The sequence below is a fragment of the Oncorhynchus gorbuscha genome, linkage group LG01 (genome assembly GCF_021184085.1).
Source record: "Oncorhynchus gorbuscha isolate QuinsamMale2020 ecotype Even-year linkage group LG01, OgorEven_v1.0, whole genome shotgun sequence".
Taxonomy (NCBI): Eukaryota; Metazoa; Chordata; class Actinopteri; order Salmoniformes; family Salmonidae; genus Oncorhynchus; species Oncorhynchus gorbuscha.
The window spans coordinates 79,067,108-79,089,934 of record NC_060173.1 but is presented as its reverse complement, the minus strand read 5'-3'; the positions used below and the strand labels follow the sequence as shown (position 1 = coordinate 79,089,934).

Genomic DNA, 22,827 nt, shown 5'->3' with positions numbered 1-22,827 from the left:
TACAAATTCTAGCTTTTGGCAGGGGCAGAATTGAGTTGTGAGACTCTGCTGTAGAGCTCATCACTCCCCCTAACTGGGAGGGGGCCAGAGACAATTACTCGATGCCGACACATCTTTCTAGCTGATTTACACGCTGAAGCTATGTTGCGCTTGATTATCTCTGACTGTTTCATCCTAACATCGTTGGTGCCGACGTGGATAACAATATCTCTATACTCTCTACACTCGCCAGTTTTAGCTTTAGCCAGCACCATCATCATATTAGCCTTAACGTCGGTAGCCCTCCCCCTGGTAAACAGTGTATGATCGCTGGATGATTCGTTTTAAGTCTAATACTGCGGGTAATGGAGTCACCAATGACAAGAGTTTTCAATTTGTCAGAGCTAATGGTGGGAAGCTTTAGCGTCTCAGACCCCGTAACGAGAGGAGTAGAGACAAAAGAAGGCTCGGCCTCTGACTTCGACTAGTTGCTTAATGGGGAAAACCGTTTCTGTCAGCTGAATGAGCGACACCGGTTGAGCATTCCTACAGCATTTCCCTCCAGAAACCATGAGAAAGTTGTCCGGCTGCGGGGACCGTGCGAGGGGATTTTAACGTTACTATCTGTACTTACTGGTGGCACAGGCGCTATTTCATCCTTTCCTACACTGAAATTACCCTTGCCTAACGATTGCGTCTGAAGCTGGGCTTGTAGCACAGCTATCCTCGCCCTAAGGCATCAATGTTGTCATCAATTGCGGTGACAACACTGTGTTACTACATCAACTGCAGTGAAAACACTGTGTTGCTAGATCAACTGCAGTGACAGCACTGTTACTAGATCAACTGCAGTGACAACAGTGTTACCAGATCAACTGCAGTGACAACCCTGTGTTACTAGATAAACTACAGTGACAACACTGTGTTGCTAGATCAACTGCAGTGATAACACTGTGTTACTAGATCAACTGCAGTGACAAAACTGTGTTACAAGACCAACTGCAGTGACAACACTGTTACTAGACCAACTGCAGTGACAACACTGTTACTGAATCAACTGCAGTGACAACACTGTGTTACTAGATCAACTGCAGTGACATCACTTGTTACTATATCAACTGCAGTGAAAACACTGTGTTACGAGATTAACTGCAATGGCAGCACAGTTACTAGATCAACTGCAGTGACAACACTGTGTTACTAGATCAACTGTGATGGCAGCACAGTTACTAGATTAACTGCAGTGAAAACACTGTTGCTAAATCAACTGTGGTGATAACACTGTTACTTAATCAACTGCAGTGACAACAATGTTACCAGATCAACTGCGGTGACAACACTGTGTTACTAGATCAACTGCAGTGAAAACACTGTTACTAGATCAACTGCAGTGACAACACTTTTACTAGATCCACTGCAATGACAACACTTTTACTAGATCTACTGCAGTGCCAACACTGTTACTAGATCAACTGCAGTGGCAACACTGTGTTACTAGATCCACTGCAGTGCCAACACTGTTACTAGATCAACTGCACTGGCATCACTGTGTTACTAGATCCACTGCAGTGACAAAACTGTTACTAGATCCACTGCAGTGACAACACTGTGTTATGAGATCAACTGCAGTGGCAACAATGTTACTTGATCCACTGCAGTGGCAACACAGTTACTAGATCATCTGCAGTGACAACTCTGTGTTACTGGAGCAACTGCAGTGACAACAATGTTAGCAGATCAACTGCAGTGACAAAACTTGTTACAAGGTCAACTGCATTGACAACACTGTTACTAGATCAACTGCAGTGGCAACAATGTTACTTGATCCACTGCAGTGGCAACACATTTTCTAGATCAACTGCATTGACAACACTGTTACTTGATCAACTGCAGTGACAACAATGTTACCAGATCAACTGCAGTGACAACACTGTTAATAAGTCATCTGCAGTGACAACAATGTTACCAGATCAACTGCAGTGACAACACTGTGTTACTAGATCAACTGCGGTGACAACTTGTTACTAGATCAACTGCGGTGACAACACTGTTACTAGATCAACTGCAGTGACAACACTGTGTTACTAGTGCAACTGCAGTGACTACACCGTTACTAAATCAACTGCAGTGACAACACCGTTACTAAATCAACTGCAGTGACAACACTTTTACTAAATCAACTGCAGTGACAACGCTGTTACCAGATCAACTGCAGTGACAACACTTTTACTAAATCAACTGCAGTGACAACGCTGTTACCAGATCAACTGCAGTGACAGTACTGTGTTACTAGATAAACTGCAGTGACAGTACTGTGTTACTAGATAAACTGCAGTGACAGTACTGTGTTACTAGATAAACTGCAGTGACAACACTGGATTTGGTTTGAATTCTCTCACCTGTCAGCATGTTATTCATTATCACAGCCCCTTTCAGGTGGTAAGTTAAGGTCCTTTTCATTTAATAAAAATGGCCATTTCTGGTGGAACACAATATGCTAAGCTCTTCCAAAGCATTCATACAGGAGCACATTGCCTGTCCCAAAGCAGCTCTGTGATGGGAAGAAAAAATAAGCCCTTGGAAGCCTTCTTTCTGAGATTGAGAACATAAGATTCTCCATGTGTTTTAAGTCAAGCTAATGATATATTTTGATGGCAGGTTGTGTTGTTTATTATCTTTGTGATAAGGGCTATAACAAAACACACATGTCACAGCAAGTGTCCTGCAGCCTGCCAGCTTTAATGAGATAAATAAATGAATTTAGTGTTGCCACATACAGCTCCTGAAAGCTTGTTATCAGAGTGATTGTTGAACTGTTATGAATGGATAAAGGATACAGGAGGGAAGAAGGGGGGGGGGACATGATTGGCTGATGTTGCATATGTCCTTGATTACCTTCTCTCTGCTTTTATTCTAATAAGTGGCATTCTTTGTACTCCCTTGGACGGCTAGACAGTCTGACACGAGATGAGAATAAATATTGCATGTGGTACACATTAAGCTGTCATCCAGGAAGAGAGGAGGAGATATGGAGAAATCCACCGCGCCCCATTCTGCTGCCTGCGCTACACTTTGCCTACTCTTGTCACAATTGTCACATTTTGATGACCTTCTTCCCCCTCGTTTTCTTGCTCGCAGTCACTTGCAATGAATGACAGCCCTGCTGCCCTGTATAGAGAATTATTCGAGGTGATGTAGTATGTATGTACTCCTGGGGGTTTACTGTTTGAATTTCTGATCGTATTCTTTATTTTTTTTACTCCCGTACAAATTGCAGTAAGCTAGGCTGTAGCTATTCTACTGTAGTGCCACCTCTGTCATTTAAAGGATGAGATTTAAAGGAAGTGTTATTTCTACGAAGCCATATTCACTGTTGATTTTGTGTCTGTATGTTCTCAAGGAATTGTCTTTCAAGAGAGAAAGTTGTTAGCGAAGAAAGTTATAATCAAACGCCTGTTGTTAGCATGCCCTTGTTGTGCCTTGTGAGAAGAGATGCAAGAGGATGCTGTTAATTAAGCCTCTTCCCATTGTGCCGGTGCCGCTCTGTTTCCCTCTGCCGTTGACTGCTTTGAAGAGGGAAACAAGTTGACAATATTGGCTGTGATGTGAGTAAAGCAGTAAGAGAGGCTGAGGCTCTGCTGGCTGCCTGGCTCTCAGGGCTGTCTGTGGCCACGGGGAGCAGAGAGCATTTGCACTCGTGTCCTCACAGGAGCGCACCACTGGGAGGATGAAAAGCGTCCCACAGAGCCCCTGACTTCCCAGCCCCAAACGGCACCATAAGCTCATACCTCTCACCCCCCCCCCCCCCCTCCTCCTGAGCTGGTCGAGATGCTGTGTGCTCCAGAGCGTTCAGCTGGGACTGAGAAACAGAGGGGGGGGAGGGGGGTGGATAAAGCCTCTGGGTTATGATTTTGATGAGTTGGTGCATTGCATGCAAGCCAGCAACAACCGACAGATGGGGAATCCTTAAGGTGTGTGTGTGTGTGTGTGTGTGTGTGTGTGTGTGTGTGTGTGTGTGTGTGTGTGTGTGTGTGTGTGTGTGTGTGTGTGTGTGTGTGTGTGTGTGTGTGTGTGTGTGTGTGTGTGTGTGTGTGTGTGTGTGTGTGTGTGTGTGTGTGTGTGTGAGAGAGAGCATGCATGCGCGATATCCAGGTTCAAGTGCTGAGGAGCTTTGTTTGGCTGTGTGTCTGTCCACCTGTGGGTGGGTCAGTAATGAAGTAATGGAGAAGGAGAGGCTGTTAGAGGATTACTCCTCAGGCCTGTCAGCATTCAATTGCATCTGAAAGACAGATGCTGGGTCCCTTTGTCCCCACCTTTTACAGGCTTACCTGACTAAGCAGTGATAATGAAGCCGGTCCGTATGAATGCAGGGCAGGACACAGGCCCAGGTCACAGGCTCAGGTAGCTGCATCTGTACTTTAGGATCTCCCATTGTCTCCCCCTCCCAAGTCCTTTAAGGAGATCAAAGCTTTGACAAAGCCCAGGGCAGCCCCAGGCGTGCGGAAACACAGGAATGATTCCCCCTTCAGTATTCTCTCACAGAACAAGACAAATAGACATGGCACTGAGAGACCCCCTGTGGATGTGTTCATCCAAGCCTACTCTGTGCTGGAAGCTCTTTTGTTTTTCGTAGGTTGTCATTGCTTTAGCGTAGGTTATTCCGTTGAGTAGCCTTGTTGTAATTGCAGCAGGTGTCTATAGTGGCGCTGATTACGTATAGTAGTGTGTATGAAGGTATCGTCAGTTTCTAGCAAAATATAACATGTAGATTATGCACAGAAAAGCTATTTGGGTATCGAAAAACTGAAAGTTTAGGATTTGGTCGTTTTGAATAATATGTAGGCATATACCAAAATGTCTCCTCTTTCTGGTCAATGCATAATGTGCATAAAAATACAGTATATATTAGATTGAATGGAGATTGAAATAAAAAATATGATTTAGAAATGCAAATGGTAGGAGGAGTCCGGTTTTAAAGAAAATACTGATATATTATATTTGCCTTTAAAATGTGTATTTTTTTCCCCCTTCAAATGAGACTAACAGAAAAAGCAGCATGAACATGACTTGTTCCACAGTCTCGTTGGAGTCTTTTAAGGCGGTGAGTGATTAGCAGAAATAATGTCCCTGTCACCCTTAATCACATTAAAACGTGGTCAACATTTAATTTTTCCTACTTGATATGCAAAACTTTCCACTAGATTTGCAGCGAAGGCGATTGAAATTCCATTATAAATAGAATAAAAATTTCAGGCATCATTTGTTCAAAGGCGATCAGGACCAGAAAGTGCTGAATCTTTCTATTAGCAGGGCTGTGAGAGATGGCACTCTATACTAAGGCATAATAGGACAGTGACAAGACACACACACACAAAAACACACACAAATACACACACAAAAACACAGTCTTTTCTTTCTGTCTCTTTTTCTCTCCCCCAAAAATGGATTGTAACTACTTTGATACTTTGGCATCTTTGACAGTGGCCACCCGACTTTTACAAACTACACATTTGAACTCTCAATTGCATGGTAAGGATTTTTTTGTATTACTTTGAAGTAACCTTGGATATGCATTATTGGGTAGAGTTGTATACTAAAACTCAAACATTTGAACAATGTAATATACACTGGAAAAAATATAAATGCAACAAACTCAACAATTTATAAGAATTGTTGAATTATAGTTCATACTAGGAAATCAGTCAATTGAAATCAATTTATTAGGCCCTAATCTATGGATTTCACGACTGGGAATATAGATATGCATCTGTTGTTCACAGATTCCTTTTAAAAAAAGGGTGGGGGCGTGGATCAGAAAACCAGTAAGTATCTGGTGTGACCACCATTTGCCTCATGCAGTGCGATGCGTCTCCTTCGCATATAATTGATCAGGCTGTTGGTTGTGGCCTGTGGAATATTGTCTCACATCTCTTCAATGGCTGTGCGAAGTTGCTGGAACTGGAACACGCTGTCGTACACGTTGATCCAGAGCATCCCAAACATGCTCAATGGGTGACATGTCTAGTGGGTATGCAGGCTACGGAAGAACTGAGACATTTTCAGCTTCCAGGAATTGTGTACAGATTCTTGCGACATGGGGCCATGCATTATCATGCTGAAGCATGAGGTGATGGCGGCGGATGAGTGTAACGACAATAGGCCTCAGGATCTCGTCACGGTATCTCTGTGCATTCAAATTGCCATCATCAAATGCAATTGTGTTCATTGTCCGTATCTTATGCCTGTCCATAGCATAACCCCACCACCACCATGGGGCATTGTTCACAACGTTGACATCAGCAAAACACTCGCCCACACAACGCCATACATCTGCCATCTGCACAGTACAGATGAAACCGGTATTCATCCGTGAAGGGCACACTTCAAATCAAATGTTATTTGTCACATACACCTACCTGGTTACAGATGTTAATGGGAGTGTAGCGAAATACTTGTGCTTCTAGTTCCCGACAGTGCAGTAATATCTAACAAGTAATCTAACAATTCCCCAACAACTACCTAATACACACAAATCTAAAGGGGTATATGAGAATATGTACATGTAAGTATATGAATGAGCGATGGCCGGGCGGCATAGGCAAGGTGCAGTAGGTGGTATAAAATACAGTATATACATGTGATATGAGTAATGGAAGATATGTAAACATTATTAAAGTGGCATTATTTCGAGTGGCATTGTATAAAGTGACTAGTGATCCATTTATTAAAGTGGCCAGTGATCGGGTCTCAGTGTAGGCAGCAGCCTCTCTGAGTTAGTGATTGCTGTTAAGCAGTCTGATGGCCTTGAGGTAGAAGCTGTTTTTCAGTCTCTCAGCTTTGATGCACCTCTACTGACCTCGCCTTCTGGACAGTAGGGGTGTGAACAGGCAGTGGCTCGGGTGGCTCATTGATGATCTATTTGGCCTTCTTGTGACATCGGGTGCTGTAGGTGTCATGGAGGGCAGATAGTTTGCCCCCGGTAATGCGTTGTGCAGACCGCACCACCCTCTGGAGAGCCTTGCAGTTGAGGGTTGGTGCAGTTGCCGTACCAGGCAGGTTTTGGGTGACATGCCAAATTTCTTCAACCTCCTGAGGTTGAATAGGCGCTGTTGCGCCTTCTTTACCATACTGTGTAACAACCGATGCCGGGGATGAGAAGCAGGTACATGGGGTCAAACATTTAATAGGAACAGACAGGTAACAGGACAGAAACAGCGTCATCACACGGGTATACAAGGACATATGAACATTATTGCAGAAACAGGGAACAGAGAGGGGAACCAGAAATATAGAGAAGGTAATGACAGGTGATTGAGTCCAAGTGAGTTCAATAATCGCTGATGCGCATGGGGGAAGGCAGGTGTGTGTAATGATGATGGCAGTAGTGTGCAATGCTGGGGTGCCTGTGCCCTCGAGCGCCAAAGGGGATGAGCGGGAGCTGGCGTGACAGTACCCCCCCCCCCCTCTAGGGGTGCCACCCGGCGTCCCACCTCGCCGGACCTGATGGGTAGTCAAACATTTAAGATCTGATGAGGAGTCAAACATTTAAATAGGAACAGACAGGTAACACTGTCTGTGTGGGTGGACCATTTCAGTTTGTCTGTGATGTGTACACAGAGGAACTTAAATCTTTCCACCTTTCCCCACTGCTGTCCCTTCGATGTTGATAGGGGGGTGCTCCCTCTGCTGTTTCCTGAAGTCCACGATCATCACCTTAGTTTTGTTGACGTTGAGTGAGAGGTTGTTTTCCTGACACCACACTCCGAGTGCCCTCACCTCCTCCCTGTAGGCTGTCTCGTCGTTATTGGTAATCAAGCCCAATACTGTTGTGTTGTCTCCAAACTTGGTGATTGAGTTGGAGGCGTGCATGGCCACGCAGTCATGGGTGAACAGGGGCCCCAATGTTGAGGGTCAGCGAAGTGGAGATGTTGTCTCCTACCTTTCCACCTGGGGGGCGGCCCGTCAAAGTCCAGGACCCAATTGCACAGGGCGGGGTTGAGACCCAGGCCTCCAGCTTGATGATGAGCTTGGAGGGTACTATGGTGTTGAATGCTGAGCTGTAGTCAATGAACAGCATTCTTACATAGGGATTCCTTTTGTCCAGGTGGGATAGGGCAGTGTGATGGCGATTGCATCGTCTGTGGACCTGTTGGGGCGCTATGCAAACTGAAGTGGGTCTAGGGTGACCGGTAAGGTGGAAGTGATATGATCCTTGACTAGTCTCTCAAAGCACTTCATAATGACAGAAGTGAGTGCTACGGGGTTGTAGCCATTTAGTTCAGTAATCTTTTCCTTCTTGGTTACAGGAACAATGGTGGCCATCTTGAAGCATGTGGGGACAGCAGTCTGGGATAGGGAGCGATTAAATATGTCTCCAGCAAGCTGTTATGCGCATGCCCTGAGGATGCAGCGAGGGATGCCGTCAGGGCCAGCAGCCTTGCGAGGGTTAACACGTTTAAATGTTTTACTCATCCACGGAGAAGGAGGTGCATTCCTTGTTAGCGGGCCGCGACGGGGGCACTGTATTATCCTCTCCATTGTGCCAGTGGGCATCGAATAGGAGTCGGTTATGAGAGTTTCTGACCGTTTGTGCAGAAATTCTTCAGTTGTGCAAACCCACAGTTTCTTCAGCTGCCCAGGCGGCTGGTTTCAGGCGATCCCGCAGGTGAAGAAGCCGGATGTGGAGGTCCTGGGCTGACATGGTTACATCTGGTTCTGCGGTTGTGAGTCCAGTTGGATGTACTGCCAAATTCTCTAAAACGACGTTGGTAGAGAAATTAATATTCAATTACTTGGCAAGAGCTCTGGTGGACATTCCTGCAGTCAGCATGCCAATTGCACACTCCCTCAAAACTTGAGACATCTGTGGCATTGTGTTGTGTCACAAAATTGCACATTTTAGAGTGACCTCTGTATTGTCCCCAGCACAAGATGCACCTGTGTAATCAAATAAAATCAACTGTTATTTGTCACATGCTCCGAGTACAACCTTACCGTGAAATGCTTACTTACAATCCCTTAACCAAGAATGCAGTTCAAGAAAAAAATGTATTAAATAAATGTATTAAAGTAAAAATAGTCAAATAAAAAGTAACACAATAAACAACAATAACGAGGCTATATACAGGGGGTACCGGTAGTCGTGCTATTTTGTACATGTAGGTAGGGGTAAAGTGACTGCATTGATAATAAATAGCGAGTAGCAGCAGAGGGAGGGGGGGCATGTCAATGTAAATATTCCTGGTGGCCATTTGATTAATTGTTCAGCAGTCTTATGGCTTGGGGGTTGAAGCTGTTAAGAAGCCTTTTGGTAGCGCTTGCCGTGCGGTAGTAGAGAGAGCAGTGTATGACTTGGGTGACTGGAGTCTTTGACATTTTTTTTTGCCTTCCTCTGAAACTGCCTAGTATTTAGGTCCTAGATGGTAGGAAGCTTGGCCCCAGTAATGTACTAGGCCGTACGCACTCCCTCTGTAGCGCCTTACGGTCAGACGCTGAGCAGTTGCCATACCACGCGGTGATGCAACCGGCCAGGATGCTCTCAATGGTGCAGCTGTAGAATCTGGGGACCCATGCCAAATGTGTTCAGTCTCCTGAGGGGGAAAAGATGCTGTCGTGCCCTCTTCACGACTGTCTTGGTGTGTTTGGTCCATGATAGTTCGTTGGTGACGTGGACACCAAGGAACTTGAAACTCTCGACCCGCTCCACTACAGTTAATGGGGGCCTGTTCGGCCCACCGTTTCCTATAGTCCACGATCAGCTCCTTTGTCTTGCTCACATTGAGGGAGTGTAACACACTGATCTGTTTCACCTGTCCCTTTGATTGTCTCCACCCCCTCCAGGTGTCGCTTATTTTTCCCAGTATATTTATCCCTGTGTTTCCTGTCTCTCTGTGCCAGTTCATCTTATATGTTTAGTCAAGTCAACCAGCGTGTTTTTCCCCGGACTCCTTTTCTATTCTCTTTTGCTAGTCCTCCCGGTTTTGATCACTGCCTGACTCTGGACTACTTTCCCACCTGCCTGATCATCCTGCCTGCCCTGACGTTGAATCTGCCTGCCCTTCGGTACCTATTGGACACATGAACTGGTTTTGACCTTTTGCCTGTACACGACCATTCTTTTGCCATCGCCTTTTTGGATTAATTAACATTGGAAGACTCCAACCATCTGCCTCCGGTGTCTGCATCTGGGTCTCATCTTGTGCCTTGATAGGGATAGGTTGTTGTCCTGGCACCACACTGCCAGGTCTCAGCCTGTGGGGAGGAGGTCAGTCTCATCGTTGTCTGTGATCAGGCCTACCACTGTGTCATCAGCAAACTTAATGATGGTTTTGGAGTTATGTTTGGCCACACAGTCGTGGATGAACAGGGAGTACAGGAGGGGACTAAGCAATCACCCCTGAGGGGCTCCAGTGTTGAGGATCAGCATGGCAGATGTGTTCTTGCCTACCCTTACCACATGGGGGCGGCCCATCAGGAAGTCCAGGATCCAGTTGCAGAGGGAGGTGTTTAGTCCCAGGGTCCTTAGCTTAATGATGAGCTTTGTGGGCACTATGGTGTTGAAAGCTGAGCTGTAGTCAATGAACAGCATTCTCACATAGGTGCTCCGATTGTCCAGATGGGAAAGGGCATGTGTCATCTTCATGGCTACCGACGTGAGTGCTACGGGGCGGTAATCATTTAGCCAGGTTACCTTCGCTTCCTTGTGCACAGGGACTATGGTGGTCTGCTTGAAACATATAGGTATTACAGACTTGGTCAGGGAGAAGTTGAAAATGTCAGTAAAGACACTTGCCAGTTGGTCTGCGCATGCTTTGAGTACACGTCCTGGTAATCCGTCTGGCCCTGCAGCTTTGTGAATGTTGACCTGTTTAACCTCTTGCTCCTACCTGACACGCAGGCGTCCCATCTAGACATCTGGAAATGCAAATGCGCTACGCTAAATGCTAATAGTACTAGTTAAAACTCAAACGTTCATTAAAATACACATGCAGGGTATTGCATTAAAGCTACACTCGTTGTGAATCCAGGCAACAAGTCAGATTTTTTAAATGTTTTTCGGCGAAAGCATGAGAAGCTATTATCTGATAGCATGTAACACCCCAAAAGACCCGCAGGGGACGTAAACAAAATAATTAGCATAGTCGTCGTTACACAAACCGCACAAATAAAATATAAAACATTCATTACTTTGACCATCTTCTTTGTTGGCACTCCTAGATGTCCCATGATCACTATTGGGTCTTTTTTTCGATTAAATCGGTCCATATATAGCCTAGATATCGATCTATGAAGACTGTGTGATAAACGGAAAAAAATAGCGTCTTATAATGTAACGTTATTTTTTTTAATTAAAAAAGTTGACGATAAACTTTCACAAAACACTTCAAAGTACTTTTGTAATGCAACTTTAGGTATTAGTAAACGTTAATAAGCGATCAAATTGATCACGAGGCGAAGTATATTCTTTAGCTGTCCGTCTGGAAATAATGTCCGGGTAAATCTCAACCAAAATATCCGGTCGGAGGCTTGAACAAATGGCTTGTCTCTTCGTTTGACCAAGAAACAAAGCCTAGGCAAATGACAAGACTGTTGACATTGTGTGGAAGCTGTAGGTATTGCAACCTCAGCCCCATTTATTGTGGTTCGCCTTTATCAATGGGTTGAAGTGGCGGATGGATATATATTTCCATTTTCAGTGATCAGATTTTCCTGCACTTTTCGATGAGACGCACGTTCTGTTATAGTCACAGCCATGATTTAACCAGTTTTATAAATGGCTGAGTGTTTTCTATCCACACATACTAATCATATGCATATACTATATTCCTGGCATGAGCAGCAGGGCGCTGAAATGTTGCGCGATTTTTAACAGAATGTTCGAAAAAGTAGGGGGAAGGAGTAACAGGTTAAAGGTCTTGCTCACGTCGGCTACCGAGAGCGTGATCACACAGTCGTCCGGAACGGCTGGTTATCTCATGCATGCTTCAGTGTTGCTTGCCTCAAAGCGAGCATGAAAGGCATTTTGCTCATCTGGTGGACTCGCTTCACTGGCCAGCTCGCGGCTGGGTCTTCCCTTTGTAGTCTGTAATAGTCTTCAAGCCCTGCCACATCCGATGAGCGTCAGAGCCTGTGTAGTAGGATTCAATCTTAGTCCTGTATTGAATCTTTGCCTGTTTGATGGTTCATCTGCAGGATTTCTTAGCGTCCGAATTAGTGTCCCGCTCTTTGAAGCAGCTCTAGCCTTTAGCTCAGTGCAGATGTTCCCTGTAATCCATGGCTTCTGGTTGAGATATGTACGTACGGTCACTGTTGGGACGACGTCGTCGATGCACTTTTGGAAGAAGCCGGGGACTGAGGTGGCATATACCTCAATGCCATTGGATGAATCCTGGAACGTATTCCAGTCTGTGCTAGCAAAACAGTCCTGTAGCGTTGCATCGGCGTCATCTGACCACTTCTGTATTGAGCGAGTCACTAGTACTTCCTACTTTAGTTTTTTCTTGTAGGCAGGAATCAGGAGGGTAGAATTATGGTCAGATTTTTTGTTTTTGTTTTTTACAAAGAGACACACATCCCCGGCCCTTGTCTTACCACACATAGCTTCTTTGTCCTGCCAATGCACGAAATACCGGGTCATCGTTTAGCCACGACTCCGTGAAACATAAGATATCACAGTTTTTATTGTCTTAATTGTAGATCATCCATTTTATTTTTCAGTGATAGCACATTGGCCAATAGTTCGGATGGTAGTGGAAGTTTACTCACTCGCCTACGAATTCTCAGAAGGCAGCTCGACCTCCGCCCCCCTTTTCTCTGTCTTTTCTGCACGCAAATGACGGGGTTTGGGCCTGGTCTCGAGAAACAGTATATCCTTCGCATTGGACTCGTTAACGAAAAAATCTTTGTCTAGTTCGAGGTGAGTAATCACTGTTCTGATGTCCAGAAGCTCTTTTTGGTCATAGGAGACAGTAGCAGCAACATTATGTACAAAATAAGTTACAAAAAAAAACTAGCAAAATGGCACAGTTGGTTAGGAGCCCGTAAAACGGCAGCCATCCTATCCGGTGCCATTATTCTGATTAATGATCATGCTGTTTAATCAGCTCCTTGATATGCCACACCTGTCATGCAGATGGATTATCTCTGCAAAGGAGGAATGCTCACTAACAGGGATGTAAAACATGTGCACAGAATTTGAGAGAAATTTGCTTTTTGTGTGTATGGAACATTTCTGGGATCTTTCATTTCAGCTCATGAAACATGGGACCAACACTACATGTTGCGTTTATATTTTTGTTCAGTGTACATTATCAGTCCAAATTTTGGACACGCCTACTCATTCAAAATAATTCTCAAATAAAATGTGTAAATATAATTGTTGCATGAGTATTCACTCCCTTTGTGTAGGCAAGGCTAAATTCAGAAGTCAAATTTGTCTTAACTAATCATATAATAGGTTATATGGATTCAAATGATTTTCAAATGACTACCCTTTCCTCTGTCCCCCATATCTGTAAGGCCCCTCAGTCAAGTATTGAACTTCAAGCACAGATTAAACTACAAAGACCAGGGGGCTTTTCGAAAACCTCATAAATGAGGGCACTGATTGGTAGATGGGTAACAATAACAAATCAGACATTGAGTATATCTTAGAGCATGGTCAAGTTAATAATTATGCTGTGGATGGTTTATTAAACCACCCCGACACATCAAAGATCCAGTCATGCTTCTGACCTGAGCTGCAGGACCGGATAGAAACTGCTTAGGGATGTCACCATGAGGCCATTGGTGACTTTAAAACAGCTACAGAGTTATGTTGCTGTGCTGGGAGAAAACTAAGGATGGATCAACAACATTATAGTGACTCCAGTAGCTGCTCCAGTTTCAACTGTTCTGCCTGCGGCTATGGAACCCTGACCTGTTCACCGGAAGTGCTACCTTGTCCTGGACCTGCTGTTTTCGACTCTCTCGGTCTACCGAACCTGCTGTCTCTAACTCTGAATGATTGGCTATGAAAAGCCAACTGATATTTACTCCTGAGGTGCTGACCTGTTGCACCCTCTACAAGCACTGTGATTATTATTATTTGACCCTGCTGGTCATCTATGAACGTTTGAACATCTTGGCCATGTACTGTTATAACCTCCACCCGGCACAGCCAGAAGAGGACTGGCCACCCATCAGAGCCTGGTTCCTCTCTCGGTTTCTTCCAAGGTTCCTGCCGTTCTAGTGGGTTTTTCCTAGTCAACGTGCTTCTACACCTGCATTGCTTGCTGTTTAGGGTTTTAGGCTGGGTTTATGTATAGCACTTTTGACATCGGCTGATGGGCTTTATAAAACAATTTGATTTGATTGATTGACTGATTGATTGATTGACCCCACAAGAATTACCTAAATGACAGAGTGAAAAGAATAATCAAATATAATAGAAACATATTCCAATAATGTATATGTATGCAACAAGGCACTAAAGTAATAATGTATATGTATGCAACAAGGCACTAACGTAATAATGTATATGTATGCAACAGGGCACTAAAGTAATAATGTATATGTATGCAACAGGGCACTAAAGTAATAATGTATATGTATGCAACAAGGCACTAACGTAATAATGTATATGTATGCAACAAGGCACTAACGTAATAATGTATATGTATGCAACAAGGCACTAAAGTAATAATGTATATGTATGCAACAGGGCACTAAAGTAATAATGTATATGTATGCAACAAGGCACTAAAGTAATAATGTATATGTATGCAACGAAGCACTAAAGTAATAATGTATATGTATGCAACAGGGCACTAAAGTAATAATGTATATGTATGCAACAGGGCACTAAAGTAATAATGTATATGTATGCAACAGGGCACTAAAGTAATAATGTATATGTATGCAACAAGGCACTAACATAATAATGTATATGTATGCAACAAGGCACTAACGTAATAATGTATATGTATGCAACAAGGCACTAAAGTAATAATGTATATGTATGCAACAGGGCACTAAAGTAATAATGTATATGTATGCAACAAGGCACTAAAGTAATAATGTATATGTATGCAAAAGTAATAATGTATATGTATGCAACAGGGCACTAAAGTAATAATGTATATGTATGCAACAGGGCACTAAAGTAATAATGTATATGTATGCAACAGGGCACTAAAGTAATAATGTATATGTATGCAACAGGGCACTAAAGTAATAATGTATATGTATGCAACAGGGCACTAAAGTAATAATGTATATGTATGCAACAGGGCACTAAAGTAATAATGTATATGTATGCAACAGGGCACTAAAGTAATAATGTATATGTATGCAACATGTATGGCACTAAAGTAATAATGTATATGTATGCAACAGGGCACTAAAGTAATAATGTATATGTATGCAACAGGGCACTAAAGTAATAATGTATATGTATGCAACAGGGCACTAAAGTAATAATGTATATGTATGCAACAGGGCACTAAAGTAATAATGTATATGTATGCAACAGGGCACTAAAGTAATAATGTATAACAGTATGCAATGTATATGTATGGCACTAAAGTAATAATGTATATGTATGCAACAGGGCACTAAAGTAATAATGTATATGTATGCAACAGGGCACTAAAGTAATAATGTATATGTATGCAACAGGGCACTAAAGTAATAATGTATATGTATGCAACAGGGCACTAAAATAATAATGTATATGTATGCAACAGGGCACTAAAGTAATAATGTATATGTATGCAACAGGGCACTAAAGTAATAATGTATATGTATGCAACAGGGCACTAAAGTAATAATGTATATGCAACAAGATGCTAAAGTAATAATGCAAAAGAAATGGCAAAGGAATGCATTATTTGGCTTAAACGCAAAGCCTTATGTTTGGGGAAAATCCAACACAACACATCACTGATTTTCAAGCATGGTAGTGGCTGCATCATGGTATGGGTATGCTTGACATCGGCACAGACTGGGGAGTTTTTCAGGATGAAAAGAAACGGGATGGCGCTAAACACAGGCAAAATCCTAGAGGAAAACCTGCTTCCTAGAGAAAAAACGGCTTTAACACCAGACACTGGGAGAGAAATTCATCTTTCAGCAGGACAATAACCTCAAACACGGGAGTTGCTTACCAAGAAGACGGTGAATGCGCTGGAATGGCCAAGTTACAGTTTGGATTTAAATCTGTGTGGTAGGTTATGTGTTGAAAAACAGAAGAATATGCAGCAAAGTACCTACAGTAAAATATGGTGGTTGATCTTTGATGTTATGCAGCTATTTTCCTTCCACTGGTCCTGGGGCCCTTGTTAAGGTCAATGGCATCATGAACTATACCAAGTACAAGGAGATTTTAGCCAAAAACCTGGTTGCCTCCTGGCCAGGCTGACACTTGGCCGCAAGTGGATCTTCCAGCAAGACAATAACCTCAAGCACTAATCAAAATTCACAAATAAATTATTCATTGACCACAAAATCAAAATGTTGCAATGGCCATCTCAGTCTCCAGACTTGAAACCCATTGAAAATTATTTTTGAAGGAATGGTCTAAAATCCCTCTCAATGTGTTCTCCAATCTCATAAAACGTTTTAGAAAAGTCACGAGGGAAAGTATTGAAAGCTATTGAAAATGGTGGTGCCAAACAACAACAAAAAACATGTATTACTCTTTCAACAAATCTCTTTCTCTGAGCGGTTAGGGTTAGGGTTATTATAAAATAATATTATTTCCCCATTTGTTTGAGTATAGCTCAGTATTTGTATTATTTATTTCATACAGTCATTTTTGCTCATCTTTATGTGTGTGTGTGATTAAGTTCAGCATTTTAATTCATTAGAGAGAAGCCATATTGTTGATGTTTTGGTGTTAACATTTACCCAATTCATTTGTCGAGATGCTTTGGAGAGGATGTAAATACGATTGTAAAGTGGCGTAACTAGACTGGTGAAGTTGATGAAGTCGGTCAGAAAAGTCATGTTGACAGAACATCAAATCTCATTTGACAGTGCTGCGTTCCCTCTGTTGCACGAAGGGGGTGTACCTTGTTCCTGTGGCACGGTGTTTGTCTGCTCCTGTGTCACTCTGTGCGCGGAGCCAGGGACCCCCGTGCTCATTTGGCGCTCACGTTCTCCATCTCGGCTTCCGCATTATTAAAATCATCCCTCAGCGCTCTACCAAGAGCCTCTTTGTTGCTTGGCGGACGACGCTCGATTCTGTCAAGTCTTCGCCAATTACAGTCTCAGGTACAATGGCCTATTCACAGGATCACAGCCCTTGACTGGTGTCGGGAGAGTGATTTGTGAATCATTATTCAGTCGCCTGTAGAGAACGTGATACCTGAGGAATGCAAATAATCTGCCAGCGAATAGACGACTAGGCTCCTAAAAGTGACAAACTACAGCTGTTATTATCCCAGATTGGATTCTTTTCCCTACTTGGAGAGGCAGTCATCTCCTTGGCTTTCGAGTTTGAGTTTCCACTAAATGTACATTTTCCCCTTCATGAGAAGGGGTGACCAGCTCGTGGTGGCGCCTGTCATATCCTCAACTCTCGTTTAAGTGCTTCACAGCCTCTGTGTTAGCAGGAAGGGAAATATTGGTTGTAGATAGATGGTTATGCTTATTGCCGAGAGATGATGGTCTGCCCTGACGCACGTTTGGCAACACTCAGTAAGATAAATCAAATGATCAAAAAAGCATCCAAGCAACCGCAGCTGTTATGAAGCTGCAATGACATTTCCCAGAAGTTGGAATTCTTCTCCAATATTTAGCATTGATAGTATTGTTCAGTTGTAAGTGATAGAAAGACACCCGAGATGGATTGACTGAACCAGTTATCCAATAGTTAGATGATAAATGGGTGACATTATTATTAGAATAGCTGTGGTATTGAGGTTGTGCGGCCACTCCCAGCCTTTGATTTCTTATAGGTTTTGTAAACAGGAAACCGGGATTACAGATAATTACGGGCCTTTAGAATCAATCCAGAAGCCTGGGAGCTCTCTCTTTCGGGCCCAATGTGTGAAAATGGGTCTGTGTGATGCTGCTCGTTGGGCTTCGTCCAATCCCAGGACAGGCTGTAAACGCGTGGGGCTAATCTCATAATTATCCGACCCCCCCCCAGCACCCCCCACCCCACATTGTTCTGGCAGAGAGTTACCATTAACTGTGAGGATATCTTTGTCCTGCAATGTCAGGTCTCCCGCTGAGTCACAGGGCAGAAAAACACTCTTAAAAGGGATTTAAGGGAAGGGAATGACTAAGACGTTCATAAGTGGGAATACTATACTTACATCCATCCTCCAGGCCTTAGGGCAATTACTGGAATGGCTACTAACTGTTTGAAATAAATCAACTTGTACTTAACAGTAGAGCTGTAACCTTGGAGTGAATTTGGGGTAAAAACACTGCCATTTTAACCATGATAATTGTCAACAATCTGCTTTTTCTTAATGGGATGACATTGCATGTATTCATTCATACCTACGCATGACATGGCAAACTTATTCCTGAACTGGGAACTTGTTAATAAGGCAAACTCGGTAACAAAGTGAAACTGTGCAATCACAGCGCGACCTTGGGGAAGGCAATGTTCCGAAACGACACGGTAAACAGGCACGGCTGTTCTCTCATGAATATGCATCGGCCAGCCGACTGATAACAAACGCTGCTCTGTTCTGTCCTGTCAGTCAACACCGGCACCATGAAGCTCCAACCTGCCTGTGTTGTTGTGTCTACTGTCCAGGTTAGTGACAATCAAGGAGTGGGTAGACAGTTCACGACCCCGGGGCGCTGGTCATCCCCTTCAGCGGAGGAGTGGAGAGTCTCCTGCAGGACATGAGTGAAGAGGAGATTTAAGACGTACTGCACCGAGCACAAGGCTCAGAGGTTAATTAGCATTCAGTCTCCTTTAATTGCGTGCGCTGATAGAATAATACATGGTACGAGTAATTACCATTATAAAGCGAGGATCCCTCTCTATACGGGAACAACTCAGTCAAAGAGTTTTCTTATAAATGAAGTTTATAACTGTCATCTGTCATCTACAGGTATAATTATAACTTGGGCATTTCGGGTGTATTGTTCGCATGTGAAAACCTCTATGGAGGAAGAGAAATCGTGACAGCAGATTTTTTTCTCTGGGATGAAGTCTGAAAGGTGCTAAATGAGACGGCAAGTGTGACAAATGTTTTTTATTTTAATCACTGGAGAATGAAATGTTCAATGTTGACCCTATTTTATTTATTTGATGTGTTTATGTATTGGAGTTGATGTGGTCTTGCCACAGACGTGAACTTTAGCTACGAATCAAAGCACCACTAAAATATCCTAAAAGACCTAGCATTTACAGCACCACGAACAACATGGAAAATAAAATTGCTTTCACCCTGCTTATCCTGTCAGCGTTCTGACAAGGATCATCAAGGCTGGCTATGGAGCCCTACAGTTGGAGTACTTCTTCACAGCTGGACCAGATGAGGTCCGTGCGGGGACCATCCGGGTAAGACCCTGCCCCCGCGGCCGGCCGCGCCGCATACCGTTCCACCCTGCTGGCATGCAGCCTGATATCAGCCACTTTCAACTTTGTCATGGTCCAGCTTTAGCTAGTCATTACAGACCAAGGATAACTTCAATTACTGTTGAGCTGCTGAACAGTGAAAGTGGGGGCTACTTTGATTGAGGAGGGCAACAATTGATTTTACCCATTACTTCCTGAGAATGTTTCCATCCCGTGCAGATCTGCCTGCCCTCCTCCTGCCGCGGGAGATAAGGGGCCCTAGCATTGTGCCTGCCTAATCTGTGTGACGGGGGTTGTCTGTGCTGAAATTGATGTGGCTTTTTATTCAACCGTTTGTGGGTCTTGCTGGGGGCTCCTCCTCTCTGTGTCTCAGTTTACTGAGCCCGCCGAGAGCCTGGGTGACACTGAATCACAGGAGGATTTACATCGATACAGATGTTGGCTCGGCGCACTGGTATTGTGCAAATGTTAGAAGGATTAAGAGCAGTCATAATAAGGTTTTAACCTGTCAGGAGATGCATTCTGATTCGCTAGTCGATCTATGTAAGGAACGTGAGCAGTTTAAAAAACATTTTTTTTACAACTAACTAAACTGAAAGTATGTATGTTATTAAGAAAACGTTTTAGGTTGATAATAAACAGAACATTTTTATTTGGGTGACATCATAGTGGTTAAATATATGAGCCACCTCCGCCCAGCCATGAGTGATGTCCTCAGTGGGTTTAGGAAAGTAACAGAACTCCTCCAAGCATTTCTCCTGTGGGCTTGTCTCCTTTGACATAACTGAGTACGGCTAGCCTTGATTGTGTGTGAGGCGTTTAGTCAGGTAAGCATCAGTGAGTAGCTATATTAACCCAATACATCTTACATTGTAAAAACGACACTTTGTAACATGGTGCTGCTAAGCCCTTTAGCATGCTTTATTAGGCAGCCTCGAGGTGACCATTATCTATCAGGCTGCTCTGCATAGCTGTTAACTGCTATGATGTGTATCTCTTGTAATGCGCTATAGGACAAAATCAGCCCCTAATCTATTTTTCTCTACCTAGACAAACCTTGATGCTGATTAATGGTAGTTAAACTTACAAGCACTCCGTCAATGAGATTGCATAGGGATGGTAATGTATTGGAGTCATTAAATGCACATCATTCTTTTGGCATGAAATATGTTGACCCCAACCTGATTATATACATAATTAAAAGTGCTCCGCCGTTTTGGAGCACAGTGCTACAGAGCCGAGAGAGAGAGAGGGAGAGGAGGTCGACAGGCACAAGTCATAATGATGCCGCGCAGGGATGTCACTTATTTGGGTAATTTGTCATTTTCCCAGGCATTATTTCAATGCATATAAATTGCGTATTTTATCAGAGACCGTTGTGACTTCTGATGCTAAATGGAATTTAATGTAGGAAGAATTTATAAAAGTTGGGGGGGGACGGTTGTTTTTTGTTCTTGGAGAAAAACAACCAATTTCATATTTTCCTTGGTCATTCTGTTATAATGTTGATTTTAAATGTATGTATGAATGTATATTCTATAAAGGGATCCTTTGTATTTCCTTTCAATCATCTGCTGTGCTAGGAATACATTTTGAGGAAATTCAAACATGACAAAGGGGATATAGCGCACACACTGTATATAAAACGTAGTGAAAGTTTCCATTTCAAAATGGTCAGGTATGATACAGCCAGGTCAATACAGTGTGTATCCCCCTGCAACACTGCCTCTCTCCCTCTCTGGCGACCTGAGGCCAGAGTAGCAACCCACAATGAGGGGAGATTGCTTGGACAGAAATCAATAGCGCCACGGAATCAGAAATTGCTGGTGGGCATTGATAGCAGCGCAGGCTCCTTATCGGCCTCAAGGCTACTCTAGCAAGGCACAACCGTGTGACGTGCAATCCAGAAATCAGGAGCGAGGCAAGAATAACCCCCAACACACCCCCTACCCATGCTCACTTCACCATCCCCCTATCAAACAGCATGTCAGTCCTGTGCTGAAATCCATCTTCTCCAAAACAATTAATTTACCTTGTGCGTCCTTTCTCTTTCCTCCTCCTGACAGAAAGGAACCAAGGCTCCACAGGCAGCCGGCAAGATCCACGCGGACTTTGAGAAGGGCTTCGTTATGGCTGAAGTAATGAAATTCGCCAGATTTTAAAGAGGGAGGCAAGCGAGAACGCTGTCAAGGTGAGCCGTCGGGGTGCAGATGAGGGAAGTCTCCTGTGATCAGTGGAGCTGACAGTCACCCCACTGTTTGCACTGCAAACACTCTTCACCTTTAGCCAGGGGAAGAAATTACTGCACACACTCCGCCAGCGCACCTGACAAGCCAATGGATTCTGTCTCTAAACACTGCCATTCTTCTCCTGCGGCGCATATCTTCATCACCATCTGTTTTAACAGGCTCACGGTAGGCCTTTCTTATACCTCAGGCCAGCCTCTCAGAGGAAGATCTCTGTACCCCACAAGGCCACATCTATAGAGCAGACCGTTAGCTCGGCACTTTTTGTGAGAGTGATATAAAGAGCCGAGTTAAATAAAGTGTGAAATTCTTTACATCAGGACTGTTGCACGGATGAACAGCGCATAAATGTGGCCTGCATATCTTATTTTATTACTACCAATGTTTGTTTTGACCTTTTTACTGGGCTGTGGCTTTTACATGGGCGCTGCTCTGTCCAATATAATCACTGTATTTCACGGTGAATTTGAGAAGACTATAGCGTTGTGATAAGTACAGCAGGTAGTGTCACGGAATGCTTTAAAGGCTGTTGTTTCTTCTCCCTCGGCGAGTGTGTGCTGATGTTCAGGGTAACTGTAAGACATTGGCCTCATCTGTAACACCTCTCACCCGCCTGGTTGAGGTAATGCTATTTGTTCTGGCTTTTTTTCCCCTTCTCCCCCAGAAGAAAGCTCGGGGCAAGGAACAACATTCCAAAGTGTTCCATGTCACACAATGGATTGGAGCAATTTCCCAACACCCAGCGTGACTTAGCGTGTCTGATGCTGTTGGTCTGTCTTGTATGGTCCTGCCATTGGAACAGCAGGACATGAATGTGTCAGTGTCAGTGGTTAGCACGCGTCTGGAGGAAGTGCCTCTATTGGTTTACCTCCAGAGCCTTGACTGGCATCTGTTATTATAGTGTGTACAAAGCACTTCACAGGGCTATTATGTAGATAGTCTTGGTACTTAAGCTTCAAACGCCATTAAACTTGACCACCAGCCAATAGCTGTTGATGAGATCAAACCATGATGTAATTGGATACTTTTTACCTGTTAAATTGTCCCCGGGTTCTGTTTAAAATGTTGCAGGTC

General features: G+C 43.7%; 1 pseudogene; it reads left to right on the top strand.

The window, feature by feature from the left end:
• LOC124018339 overlaps positions 1 to 22,827 on the top strand; it is a 66,894-nt pseudogene that overhangs the window by 41,814 nt on the left and 2,253 nt on the right.